General features: G+C 46.9%; 1 long non-coding RNA gene across 2 annotated transcripts in view; it reads right to left on the reverse strand.

Annotated features, from left to right (window-relative positions):
* LOC109269658 (uncharacterized) overlaps positions 1-5,164 on the reverse strand; it is a 32,846-nt gene extending 27,682 nt beyond the window's left edge. The window contains exons 1-2 of one of the 2 annotated variants that reach the window (XR_002081196.2): positions 4,903-5,164; positions 601-749 (exon numbers count right to left, since the gene is read on the reverse strand). This is a non-coding gene — a long non-coding RNA (uncharacterized LOC109269658). The remainder of the gene's footprint in view (positions 1-600; positions 750-4,902) is intronic. The other variant, XR_002081195.2, reaches the window with a different exon arrangement.
* Between the last annotated feature and the right edge of the window lie 9,107 nt (positions 5,165-14,271).

The following is a 14,271-nucleotide window of genomic DNA, read 5'->3' on the forward strand; positions in this document are numbered from 1 at the left end:
ATTCTCACGAGAGCACCCAATGACGACGATGTTGATGACGATATGATCACAACTACCACATTTTAAAAATCCCTAAACACACACCAAACACTGTGCTAAAAGGATTTTGTATTGCCCCCAAACCTTCGGATGTCACCATAGACATTTTGCCACCCAGTAAACTCATCTGGAGAGGTTGAATAATTCCATTGAGAGCATATAGCTAGTGCAATGGCAGAATCAAACTTAAACACAAATCATGTTCATTGCTAAGTCCCTACTCTTCACCATGATGGATTACAGACTACACAAAGCAAACAATCAAGCAGACCAACAACAACAACAAATGTTGCAACCAATGTTGGTTCCTTCATCGTGCTTAAGAATGAAGCTTCACGACCGACTTCGGCTCAGGTCATGATCTCGCAATTTGTGAGCGTTCAAGGCCCACATGGGGTTCCGTGGTGACAGCTAGGAGCCTGGAGCCTGATTCAGATTCTCTCTCTCTCTCTCTCTGTCCCTCCACTACTACAACTCTGTCTCTCTCTCTCAAAAATAAATAAACATTAAAAAATTTAAAAGAAAAAAGAATAAAGCTTCAGTTTTCCGCGTCCTACTTACAGCCACATTGGGTGCTTGTTTTTCTCAGCCAGGTTCAGCTCTCTCTCTCTCAGATCACCCACTGTTTTCTCACAGAGCTGTGGTCAGGACCCCATTTGTCGAGGTTCACAGGAGCTCGTCAAACATCACCCAGGGTCATTTGGAGCTGCCTGTAGTAATGACAAAATCCATGCCTTCAATTTCTTAATTAACCAAATACAATGAAGTCTGCAAATTGATCAGAGTTGGATCTCATATGGAATTAATTGGAAAATTGTGGAGAGGACTTGGTGATTCATTCCCACTTTATAAATCTTACTGGGGATTTTACGACTGACCCAAATGAAACCCAGTTGCGTTAAAAAAAAAAAAAAAATTGGTTTAGAATGTGATCACCACTTCAGCCTTTTGGTTTTGGTTTTGGTTTTGGTTTTGGTTTTGCTTGGGAGCATGTGGCATTCCAGCCTCAGTGTCCTGTGTAAAGAGGGCTCTCTGGCATTCTGGGGTAACAGAGTTGTGAGAAATGCCTGGTGGCAGTATTGTGAGTGGGCTTCTAGGGAGCTTTTTTATAAATTCTATTAGCACCCATTCTGGCCAGACGCCTCCAAACATTACTATTGATACTATCATTTCATGTAAGCAGCGCTATTTCCCCCCTATCTTATAGGAAATGTAAATAAAAGCATTCTTGGAAGCCTTTGACATGTTTTTGACCTACTTCAAACCAATATGCAGAATCAGAATGCTTAATACAGCGCTAAGAAAAGTTCCACAGCTTTTCCGCCCCTCAGCCCATCTATACGGAAATTCTGAGACAGCCACTCCACTTGAGCCACGCGTGCATTGGTTCCACTGGCTCAGAAGTGATCTGATAATCTGAGACCGTCAATGCTCTGTCTGATCCAGAGCCCTGAAACCTGGTCCTGGTGAAAGAACAGTGGGTAGGGCACCTGCCTTTGCCTTCAAGGAGCACACAGGTGAGTGGAGAATGTGGACGTACAGGGGCAGGTTCCGAAAACGAGTTTGACGTTCGTGTGCGGAACGGCAGCAGCATATCCACAAGGGTGATTGTTTCTACCCAGGTGGCTTTCTGCCCAGACTCTTCTTGAGGTGCTAACTCTGGAGCTGAGCAATGAAAGAGAAGACACGGTCATCAGGCAAACTTGAGGGAGCAGCAAAAACCTGGAGGACACATCCAGGGCATGAAGGGGGCTGTCAGTGGCCCGGGATGGCTGGGACACTTTAGTTTTCCGGGTCCTGACATGTTGGAGGTGATAATCGTCCCATAATAGCACTTCTGTTGCACTGGCTCAGCCGGAATCTTGGTGATAGTGGATTAAGAGTGCGATTAATACCAAAAGAAATGCGATTCGCTATTTTACATTGTGTTCATACATGCAAATTAGAGAGGAGACTTGATATAATTATGTAGAAACCTGAGGTTAATAAATACCAGTTTGTAATTATCTGTACCTTCCTGGAGAAGGGTGGGTTGGAGTCTACATTAATGGAGTAAGTGGGCGAAAGCCCTGTGCGTCGGCTCCTGAGCTGTGTGCTTTCCACCCAGTTTATACCTGACTCCTCTGACCATCATGCCGAGAAAGCCCTCTTATCCCTAGTTTACAGTCGAGAAGTCAAAACCCGGAAGGGGAAGTCATGTGTTGAAACTGGCATGGCCAGCGCCTGACCAGCCTGGATGGCACCTGACTTGGTCTGACTGAAGTTCACGCTCCTTCCCTTCCCCCTGCCTTTATTCTATTATTACTTGAGGTTTTCATGATTTCGGGGGCTATCAAGCTGGATTCAAATACTAAAAGCTGAAAATTTATTGATTTTTGTTGTTGTTTCAATATACTTCAATAAAGTAACTGTCAAGTCATGAAGTCAGAGTATGTACAACTTATGAGAATATTTGATTTTAACAACCCTAGATTTTTTTTTTTTTTTAGAAAGAAGCAATTCATTTCAGGCGTGAAACTAAGCCCACTCATATTTACCCTTCAAAATCAGAAACCACCAAAATTTACAATAGGGAAAGTTGATAAATTATGCTATGTTACTATCATGGAGTATTAAGCAGCAAATGAAAATATTGTGTTCAAGGACTATAAAATATACACAGAAAATAATGAAACAATTTTCTCGGAATGCATTCTAAAATCTTTTATAACGGACAAGTATTTTAATAGAAAATTCTACTTTAACATTACTTTTAATCGAGCAGACAGAATATAAAGATTCTGTGTAGATTTTACATTCCCCCATCATCAAAATCGGGTCGTTTTGCTTTAAGAACAAAGTACAATAAATATCTCTAAATAATAATATCAGTGCATGATTAATTGGCCATCTGATTTATACAGGCAAGGCGAATCAGTTCCAGGATATTTGTAGTAAGAACAATCAAGCAGACGTCGGAATGGGTCCCAAAGCCAGCAATTACTCCAAGACACCTCTTATTTTCAGCCACAGTTCCCGCATTTACTTTTGTCTCTTTTTCTTTGCCCTTTTTGGTTCGTCTTTTTTTTGCACAGACTTGTGCTGTGCCCCATCTGCTATGATTCACCCTGTTCTAATTATGCAGCAGGCATCCTGTCTCTGTGAACCAGAATCTTATCAGTTTTTTTTTTTTAATATATATAATTAATCAGGGACTCCCAGGTGAAAGAGGCAAATGCAACATTTTTAAAAGAGATGTTGTTGCTGGAAGTAACTTGCACAGGCCTGGACGCACCTGGAACTCTTGTTGATTTGGGGCAGACTTGCATGTGTTAAATATCTTCGTTTCCTGGAAGGCTGTTGGGTTCAGGGCCAGAACGGGAGCAGAACTCCTGACATCGTGCCGCGGTGGGCCTTTTGCTAACCGTGACTCTTGGGCATGTCCCTTAACCCCTTGGCTCACCTTTCACGTCTCCTACGGTGACAGATAATTTCTGATCTTCCTTCCAGGTCTGATCCTTCTTCCAGACCCGACTCCTCCTTCTTAAGCGAATCACTTTTCCCTTAGATTCAATGGAGCCATGTATCTATTCAACGGATATTATTGGAGCACCTATTTATAGGTGACCCAAGTTTTGGAGACGGGGAATCGAACTATAGTTCTGCTACTGAACAACTAGGTCAGGCCTGACAATTCCTTTCTATGTTCCTACTTTCTTACTTAGCGAACGTTTACGTCACTCGACTAGGTGCCAGGCACCGTGTGTAACACTTTAGAAACATTAACTTACATTCTCCATTTTACAGATAAGGAGACTGTGACACAGGAAGTTTCAGTAACTGGATGCTATGGACTGAATTGTGCCCCCCCCCCCCGGCAAATCCTTATACTGACGCCCTAACCCTCAGAGATCCTTATACTGACGCCCTAACCCTCAGAGCCTCAGAATGTGACTATACTCCGAAGACAGAACCTTTACCATAGGGATGAAGTTTAAAAGATCTTAGTGTGAGCTCTAATCCAGTCTGACTGCTACCTTTATAAGAAAAGGAGGTCCGGATGCCCAAGGAGATGCCACCAATGTGTGCAAGCAGGGAAAAGACCACACGGGGACAAAGTAGCCGTGCGCAAGCCCAGGAGAGAAGCCTCAGAAGAAACCAAGCTTGCCCACACCTTGATCTTGGACTTCCAGTCTCAAGAACTGTGAGACAACACCCTTCTGTTGTTTAAGCTGCCGGGCAGTGGTGTTTTGTCACAACGGCCCTAACAGACTCATGCCACCCCCCCGCCCCCAAGCCCGCAAAGTCACAGAGCTGGAAGTAAGTGCTGGAGATTGGATCTAGCGTCTGTGCATTTAACCACAACACTCTGCTGTCTCTTGGAGATAACAAATACACCTTCCCTTATAGCCAAATATGAGACAGGAGAAAGAGCCTACTGTTCAGAATGGAGTATATCCTGCCCGGACCATCATTCACCGTGTGACCCTAGGCAAAGAATGGAAACTCTCTGATCTTCAGTTTTCTCGTCTGTAACATCGAGGCGAAAATACTCACCTCACTGGGTTGTTAGTTGGGTTGGAGTACGCAGCACCTGTGTAAAGTGACTCCTAAGGTACATGGTACACAGAGAGGATTTAAATGTCACCCTCCCTCTTCCCACGAGTTAATGGATACGGAGTAGTCGAGAGGTCAGAACCTCGCAGCAAGGGAAGGGCCGCAAAAGGCCCTGATGATAACATCTGCCTTGTGTGGCTGGCCTTCCACCTGCCAGGCGGCTTGCGTATCCCATCTCCGCGTCCTGTGAGGTGGCCCAAGGAGATTTGTGCAATTCCTCATTTTAAAGATCAAGTAAGAGAAGCTCAGAACGTTTCAATAACTCACCAAGGTCATAGAAGGTGCCCGGCCGAGGAAGGATTTGCCCATGGTGGTTCTTAGGCCAAAGCCTGAATTCTGCTGCCTTTCTATTTCCTGTCAGACTCCTTGTTAGTTCCTAGCAAAGCCGTGAGCCTCTAGAGGCCAGGAATTACACTTTGCGTGGCTCCCACAATCCATAGACTCTGGCCTATGCACAGAGTACATTCATATTTAAATGAGTGAATAAGCACATGAAGATGATGGGTGTACTCACCTCTGATCCCGCCAAGCTCCTCAGGTGGGTGAGCGCAGGGCTCTAGGCTGACCTTGGGCCTCTGCAGCGCCCTTCCGGAATGGGCGTGGCTCGCAGGCCAAGTGTAAGAATACACACGGGCTCTGATGCAGCAGGCTGCTCCCGCAGCCAACAGGCGCCCCTTCTGAGGCTCCAAACAACCCCATCACATTCTCATTCACACTGTTCCTGAGCTCCTCTGCCTGCTAGGTCCTCTAGTGGACGATAAAATAAGGAACTTCCTGACTCTTCTTGCCCTAACACCTTAACACTTCCTTTTTAGCATTCAGGGCCTCTGGCCTGGGACCAGATCAATATAGCCTGATCTCTCACAGAAAATCACTTCAAAATGATGCGCCCTGGGCAAGGCAAGCAGCTGGTCAGATTTTCTGCAGATCAATGGCCGCGCCCTCAGGAGACTAGGGTGTGCTGTTTCCTTAGTGCAATTTGAGGCTTGCACTTAACCTTACAACAAGGGTGCCCTTGAATGCTTAAGCAGGTGGCTTTTGATCCGGGTCTTGAAAAGCAAGTAAGAACTTTGCAAGAAGGGACAGGAAGGCTGGGAATTGAAGAAAGAGAGGCCACTGCGTGCAAAAATGAGCAGGCGAATTGCCCAACCAACAAAAACAAAACTGGTGATTTACTGAGCACCTACTTTATGCTTGGCACTCTATAGGGCGTCTAACTCCTCACAGAAAACACTATGAAGTAGCTACTTTTATCTTCCATTTTATAGAAAGAAAACGTGAGCTTCAGGGAGTTCATGGGACCTTTGCGAAATGACATAGCTGTTCACTGATGGGGAGTTTAAGTGTCGAATTGGCCGAGCCAAAGCCCTCTCTTCCTAGAAAGACAAACAAAATATAGAGGATGTCCTATTTAGCCCCCAGACTCCAGTCTCAGGTACTTGTTTAAGGGAAAGGAGGCTTATTGGTTTGTTTTCCAAGTGATGGTTTTAGAACTTGATGAGTGGCATGGCCAGGGCCACAAGGTGGGACTTTATCTCATGGGGAGCTGTGGCAACTCTGTCCCCTGTTTGTGGTACTTGGAGAAGCTGACCACTTTTACGAGGATCAGAGGGCAGAATTCTAGACATTGAGATGGAATCTTGGGAAGAGACGTCGCATGATATATCTGTACCCGAGGGTCATCTGGATCCCCACCCAGCTGGCATGTTTTCTTTCACTTATTTATTCTTTACTCGCCAAATATGTAATGTGCCACTTCCCGGGCACCAAGCACGTGCTAGTCGCCGGGGCACGGAGTTCACACATTGTCTTCCCGCTCTGCCAGCGACTCACTCTTACGTGTGGGGTGGGCAGGGCAGGCAGCAAATGAGTCCCCAAGGCGACAAGCCTGAGACTGCCAGAAGAAAGTGACGATGTCTTAAGTGGGGCTGTTGTGGGGAGAAGTCCCACAACATGATGTTCCCGAAGGCTCCTGGAAGGAGAGACGGGCTGCTTGCCATCTGGCTTCGGAGCCGGGACAAGATCCAGACAGCAGCCCGAGGACCTGGGAATAGGGGAGAGGCGAGCAAAGGTGGGGCCAGCCCGAGTACTTGCAAAACCAAAGGCCACCCAGGCTGTCTGTTCCTGTCTCATGTTCCACCTGGGGCTTTCTGTCTCTGAAGACGTTGGCTTCTCACGTCCTCCCTTCTTTCAACCTTGCCAGACTCGGAATCCATCTGGTAAGGTGTGGGTTCAGGGTGGATTTCAAGGACTCAAATAGATTCCATGCCACGTGGCCGCTCAGAATTACCTCCCGCTCAGTTCAAAGCAATTTTTTTTGAACTTTCACTAGAGCAGCCAGGCACGGGCAAAGGTCCTCATACACAGGAGGCCCTTTGGAAACGTATATTCCATAGATGTGCGTTTGCACACTCCTTCAAGTTACCGCCTCGGCTTCTCCGACCCCCTTTCCTTCTGGTGATCTCCTCCCTCACTGTCCTTGTTTCTCCCTGTGCTGATCTCTCCCTGTGTCTCTCCCCCTGTCTCTCCCGGCCCCCATACACTGTCACACACACATCCACCCGGTTCCCGTTCCTCCTTTGTTCCTACCTCTCTCCTCCTTGCTAACCTTCTTTTTCATTATGCGTAAGTGCGGAGTGGCACTACCCTGGAACCAATTTCCTGTGTCCGTAAAGCTCCCTGTGCCAGGCAGGGATCAGTCTGTCCCAGATCATGACAAGTTAGGAAGCATCTTTTACGTGTACACAGGGCTTTACAGTTTTATGAGGGGGATTCTGAGTTTTGCCTCAATTTTCTCCATTAATTCTTGCCACAGCCCTGGAAGGGAGGGATTCAATGACCCGCCTGTGTTTACTGAGGACCCACCAGGCATGATATAAGAAGTGAGTTAGAATAGCTTAAAAGCCAGTTGGGAACCTGTTAAAATTCCAATTCCCAGGGTTCCCCCACAGAGATTCCGATTTAGGAGAGACTGAGACTCTTCATTCAACAAACTCTTCAGGTGATTCTGATGACACTGGCCTGTATTTAGAGAGAAGTGGTCTGGGTGCTTCTCCAACCTTGAGGTACACAGAGGTCACCTGGGAAACTTGATAGAATGCACTTTCCGATTCAGTAGGTTGGGGGCAGGGCCTGAGATTCTGCATTTCTTTTTTCTTTTTTCTAAATTTATTTTTGAGAGAGAGAGAGAGAGAGCATGGGGGAGAGGCAGAGGGAGAGGAAGACACAGATCTGAAACAGGCTCCAGGCCCTGAGCTGTCAGCACAGAGCCCGACGTGGGGCTCGAACTCCCGGACCACGAGATCATGACCTGAGCCATAGTCGGCCACTCAACCAACTGAGCCACGCAGGCACCCCAAGATCCTGCATTTCTCACAAACCCCCAAGTGATGCTGATGCCCAGGATGACCCTTGGGTGAACACTGGGTGCTACACTGGGCATAGCAAGAGTCTAATAGTTTTCATTCTTCTTCCTTCACAGATCTGGAAGTCACAGAGGTCAAGGCCGCCTCCCCAGATTGGTAGAACTCAGTAGGTAGTAGATCTGGCCTCCCAGCCATGATCCTGTGGCTTTAATATTTTGCATAGGGATTCCACGTGGGAGGACAAGCAAATGGTGAGATCACGTGAGAGACACAGTTTGGAGGCCCGATATCAGGTTTGCAGTCTTTGGACAGTCCTGCTCATGCTTCCGACTGGACCAGCCAGCCTGGCTGCTGCCTGGGCTCCCACCACTGCCCTGCATTGCCCGGGGCTGGTCGCTCCCTGGGGAGCCCAGGGCCCTAGAAAGATCATTGCTGGTGGAATCCCGTAGGCCTGAGTTAAAATGTTGGCCCTGCCAGTTCGAAGCGTATGGATATGGTATCGAGGTTACTCACTAATGAGGACGTTTCAGTTCATCTCCCTGAGCCTCATTAAGTTTCTTCTTCGTAAAGCCAAGGTCATCTTCTGCCTCCCAGAAGACCGTCAACATAATACAGGATCCTGACAGCGTGGGGTGAGTGTCAGGGAACTCTGAGCTCTTACTGATGTGGGCAAGGTGATCGCAGGGGTTGATGCCCAAGGTGGTGGCAGAGCCAGGACACTGGCTCAAGACCCTCTCGCTCAAATCTTCGGCTCTTCACTGTTGTGTCCAGTCCCTGTTACTGGTGAGCCCTGAAAGGGCAGCGACTGTGGGGGGGTTAAACATCATAAAAGCGCTTCAAAAGGTGGCTGGTCCGTGGAAGTGATCAGTAAGGGTAGCATCATCAGCAGCACCATTGCTGTGGCACCTGCATTTGGCACACGGTGCCTGGTACATAACAGAAGCTTGACGCTGGGGGATACGTGGCAGCCATAGAACCAGATGGAGAACCACCGAGTGGCTTCAGGGTTTACTTCCACTTAATTTCCGGGCACCGGGTGAATCGTCCTTGGGGACACATATTACTGTTTGGACACCTGACTGTTACAATCTTGAGTGTCCTCTTACCTGGAACACATCTCTTTAGACATGGGGTATAAAGGAAGCCAGACAGGGTCTTCCTGTTCATTCTCCTGTGATCTGATTCCTTCCGGTTGTGCAGTATCATTCTAGTCCCCTGGATCCCAGCAGGGGTCTCCACTGCAAAATACAAACGATCACACCCGTCCCGTAGAATACTAATGATGGTCAAACTGTAAGGAACATAACAGTTGTCATCTCTAGATAATCAGGCACTGTGTTCTGCTGTATGGAGAGTCTCTTCTTGAAGCCCAGGAGCCAGGTCCTATGAATATGCTCATTACAGATGGGAAACTAAGGCATTAGAAGTTAAAACGTCTCCAAGATCACAGAAGTGCCTCATGACTTTTACTTGTAAAAAAAAAAAAAAAAAAAGTAGTCCAGTCCAGCAGTTACCTTTACTTGTATTTCTCAGGCAATCATTTTCATTGCTCTTGGAACAGACCCAAAATCCCAGGGGTGCCTGGGTGGCTCAGTCGGTTGAGAGCCCGACTTTGGCTCAGGTCACGATCTCACGGTCCGTCAGTTCAAGCCCCACATCGGGCTCTGTGCTGACAGCTCGGAGCCTGGAGCCTGCTTCCGATTCTGTGTCTCCCTCTCTCTGCCCCTTCCCTGCTCATGCTCTGTCTTTCTCTGTGTGTCAAAGATGGATAAACATTAAATTTTTTTTAAAAAAAAACAAAAACAAAATCCCAGCTCCTTGGTGCAGCTGGGTGCATACAAGGTCCTACATGACGCAGCCTATGCTCATCTGTCCACCTTTCACTCTTCATATATCTCCTCGGTGCTTGGGCCATCATGTCCCCCATGGAACACCAGTTGACTATTCCCCTTCCTGGCCTAGTGACATCCTTTCTGAGGGACTGTAGCCGCCTCATTGAACCTTTCCTGGGAAGTCTTCTGTACGGTGCCATCCAGGGAATCCCCCCTCCACAGATGGAGTGCTCCTGACCATGGCTTGTCGCTCATTTTCTTGTCTGCCTCCCACACTGGATAGTGAACTTCCTGAAGCCTACTTTGTTTCTCATTTTACCCCTAGTGCCCAGCAAGGCACTTGACCTTAATAGTCATTTCCTAAATAGTTGAGTGAATAAGTCCACTATTGCTTCCAACTTTGACCTTGGCACTAGAGTCTGAGCTTAGACCTCCCTGGAGCCACGTGATACGCTGATGCCGTTCACGTTACGTTTACATGTGTTACTTTTCTGGACCCCAGAAACCCCATTCATCGTATTCGTTTCTTCCCACGATGTCACAAAACTGGTGTTCAGTGAATAGACGCTTTTAATTGAGTCAGAGGATATTAGACTTGAAAGAATCATTCATGATCGTCGAGTATAAATACCTCTGTTCGCAGATAGGGGACATGAGTATATGGAGTTGATTAATTTGCTTATAAAGGCTGAGGGGGGAGAGAGCACGAGCTAACAGTGTCACAGGCTGTGGTGTTACACTTACCTGGGTTGGAATTCTGAGGCTGGCACTCATTGAGTTTTATAGTCTTGTCTCATTTCTTCAACTTCACTGAATCTCAGCGTTCTCATCCTGATCACGTATCGAAAACGTCAGTTGAGAGGCTGTTTCTGAAAGTCCCTAAAACTGGCAGTGCGGTGAAACAGGCCTGTTCTTATCAGCCCAGACAGGTTCCGATCCCTGTTCTGCCTCTGATAGGGTGACCCTGAACAACTTACTTAACCTCTCTATGCCTCAGCTTTCTCATCTGTAAAATGGGGATTATGCCAATTATACCTCCTTCATTTGATTATTATGAAAGAAAAGTTCTAGTTATTAAAAGCACCCTCCCCACCCAGACAAAATAACCTGGATCTGCTGTATTGGAACACTCAGCAGGGGCTGGCTGCAAGGACAGGGGCTACCGGACAGTTTTAGACAGAAAGCTGACCATGTGGGCTCTTTGATCGCTGAGCATGGAACTTACCAGGAATGGCGTGGCCGCCTCAGCGACTAGCCTATCCCAGGAGAAGTCACATCATTTTTCTACCTGACACTCTGTGTATGGGGCTAGGCGACAAGATGGGACAGATGTGTTCTCTCTGAGAGACCAACCCTGAAGGAGTCACAGTGCACGGCCAGCAGTGAGAAGATGGTTTGCTATTTTGTTTGCGATCGTTATTGCCATTTCTGTTTCTAACTCAGTGTGAGGGGAGATGTGCACAGAGGAACCTTGCAGATCTTGAGAGATTGGCCATGTGGAGTCAGTGATGTGGGCCAGGGCGTAATAGAGCCTTTGAAACTGCTTCCTCCAAGTCGCTCAGTCGGATGCCTCCATCAGGACCAGATGCACAGGGACCCCAGGGGGTCCTAAGTGCCCATCAACTTTCCCAGCCATTCTTCGTCTTCTCGAGAGCCTTCTTTGTGTATCCACATAGTCACGTTTTGATTCATTCAGGAGACACTTATTGGTAAGTGCGACAAAGCCACGCACTGGGCCACCATAGCAGCAAACAGCAAGAACCATCACCCTCAGGGAACTCACACCCTACAGGAGAGAAAACTACAGAACAGTATGGGAAGGGCCATTGTCATTGCAGAGGGAGCCAGGGGAACGTGGGTGAACATGGAATCCGCCTGGGCAATCATCTGGGAAAAGCTTCCCAGAGAAGGTGGAATAAGATGGGATTTGTTACCACTACCCACTCAAGAAAAGCATCATGGCAGAAGGCTTGGACGTTACCTGCCTCAGCTCCCCCACTGAATGGATGGAGACACAAAAGGTGACAGGGGAGGGACCCGCTGCATGGCTGTGGTGTAGAGGGCTCTGAGCACTTGGGTTATCCAAAAGTCACCATCTGAACTACGAGCAGATGACCGCAAATGTCAGCGACACCTACATATATGTCACTTTGCTCTGATGTAAATATGGTTCATGCATGAAGAGTGGTTATTAAGCAGAAGTAAGGCACTTTTGAGGGTAATTATGAGGAGACAACAGGCAACAAACAGGCCTATCTTTAAAGGAAGGCATGTGACCTTGTGTTTAGCGGCTAACAGTGTGGAGACAGGATTCGGGCAAACTTGAGTCAAGACCACATTTCCACCTACTGTATGTGACCTTGGAGGCTTAGATTGTGTGGCTCTCAGGGGAATGTAATACTTAAAAGCATGTGCCCTCTTGTCATCAGATGTCCTGGGTTTAAGGTTCCCAGATTTAGTGAAGAAAAATACAGGGCATTCCAAAATATGCGAAGATCTCTTACAGCTCAGCCATCAGAAAACAACCCCGGTAAAAAATGGATCAAAGGGTTGACCAGACACCTTGCTGAAGAAGATATACAGCTGACAAATAGCATACGAAAAGGTGGTCCACATCATACATTGTCAGGGAAGTCCAAGTTGAAACAACAAAGAGATGTCACTGCGCACTTCGTAAAATGGCTAAAATCTGGAACATTGACCACATCAAATGTTGGCAAGTGTATTGAACAGCAAGAGTTTTCATTCATTGCTGATAAGAACGCCAAGTAGTAGCCACCTTGGAAGACAGTTTGGCAGCTTGTTATAAAACTGAGCATTCCCTGGGGCGCCTGGGTGGCTCAGTCGGTTAAGCAACCGACTTCGGCTCAGGCCATGATCTCAGGGTTCATGGGTTCGAGCCCCGTGTAGGGCTCTGTGCTGACAGCTCAGGGCCCGGCGCCTGCTTCAGATTCTGTGTCTCCCTCTCTCTTTCTGCCCCTCCCCTGCTGTGCGCGCGCTCTCTCTCAAAAATAAATAAAACACTTAAAAAAAAAATAAAACTAAGCATTCCCTTACGAATGTGACCCAACAGTCATGCTCTCTGGTATTTACCCAAAGGAGTTGAAAACTTATGTCCGCATAAAACTCTACATGTCGATGTTTATAGCAGCTTTAGTCACAATTGCCCAAACTTGAAAACAGCCAAGATGGCCTTCAGTACGTGAATGGACAAACGGTGGTCCATCCAGACCATAGGATGTTATTCAGCGCTAAAAAGAGGTAGGCTATCAAGTCATGAAAGATGTGGAGGAAACTTGAATGCATATCACTAAGTGAAGTAAGTCAATCTGAGAAGACTACTTCCTGTAGGATTCCAATTGTATTATATTCTGGAAAAGGAAAAACTGTGGGGACGGTAAAAAGACTGCTGGTTGCCAGGGGTTAAGGGAGAAGGGATAGGTAGGTAGAACATGGAAGATTTTTAGAGCCGTGGAAATACTCTGTTTGATACCGTGATGATGGATAAATGTCATTATATATTTGTGCAAACCCATAGAATGTACAACTAAGTGAATCATGATGTAAACACTTTGGGTGATGATGTGCCAGCGTAGGCTCGTCAGTTATAACCAAGGTATCCCTCTGCTGGGGGAGCTGATGGTGGGGGAATCTGTGCCTCCGGGAGGGCAGGAGTATATGCACAGTCTATGTACCTTCCCTACGTTTTGCTGTGAATCTAAAATTCTCTAAAAATAGTCTGAATGTTGAAAAGTTCAAAAAGGAAAAAAAAAAACCCTGGGTATTCAGTTAACTTTGAATTTCAGATGAATAATAAATAATCATTATGTGACATTCACATTTAACTGGACAGTCTATGTTTTATCTGAAAACCCTCCCTGGATTCAGATCCTACTTTCTCTGTTTCTCCATTGTATGACCTTAAACGGGTATCAGTCCCTCATCTGCGATCTTGAACTTGCCATGAGCTGATAGATACAAAACTTTTCGTAGAGTCCCTGGCACATTCAAGAGAAGTTAGGCACGGGGAGCCTGGGTGGCTCGGTCGGTTCAGAGTCCGACTCTTGGTTTCGGCTCAAGTCATGATCTCACGGTTCATGAGTGGGAGCCCCGTGTCAGCTTCTGCACTCACAGAGTGGAGCCTGCTTGGGATTCCCTGTGTCTCTCTCTCTCTCTCTTTGCTCCTCTCACCTGGGCTCTCTCTTTCGTTCTCTCTCTCAAAATAAATAAATAAACTTAAAAAAATCAAGGCACTATTATAATTATTCATTTGACACGTATTTTTGAGTGCCTACTGTGAGCCTCACCTCTCAAATGGAAATGTATGGTTTCCTTGGGGAATTATCATAGGGATTAAATGCATCGTGTGTAATGTGCCTGGTGCCATGGCTGTTAGATTTATCGGGGTGTGAGCCCAGCCGCCACTCTCTGCTTTCCTT

This window comes from Panthera pardus, unplaced genomic scaffold (genome assembly GCF_024362965.1).
Source record: "Panthera pardus isolate Hobbes unplaced genomic scaffold, ASM2436296v1 HiC_scaffold_13, whole genome shotgun sequence".
Classification (NCBI taxonomy): Eukaryota; Metazoa; Chordata; class Mammalia; order Carnivora; family Felidae; genus Panthera; species Panthera pardus.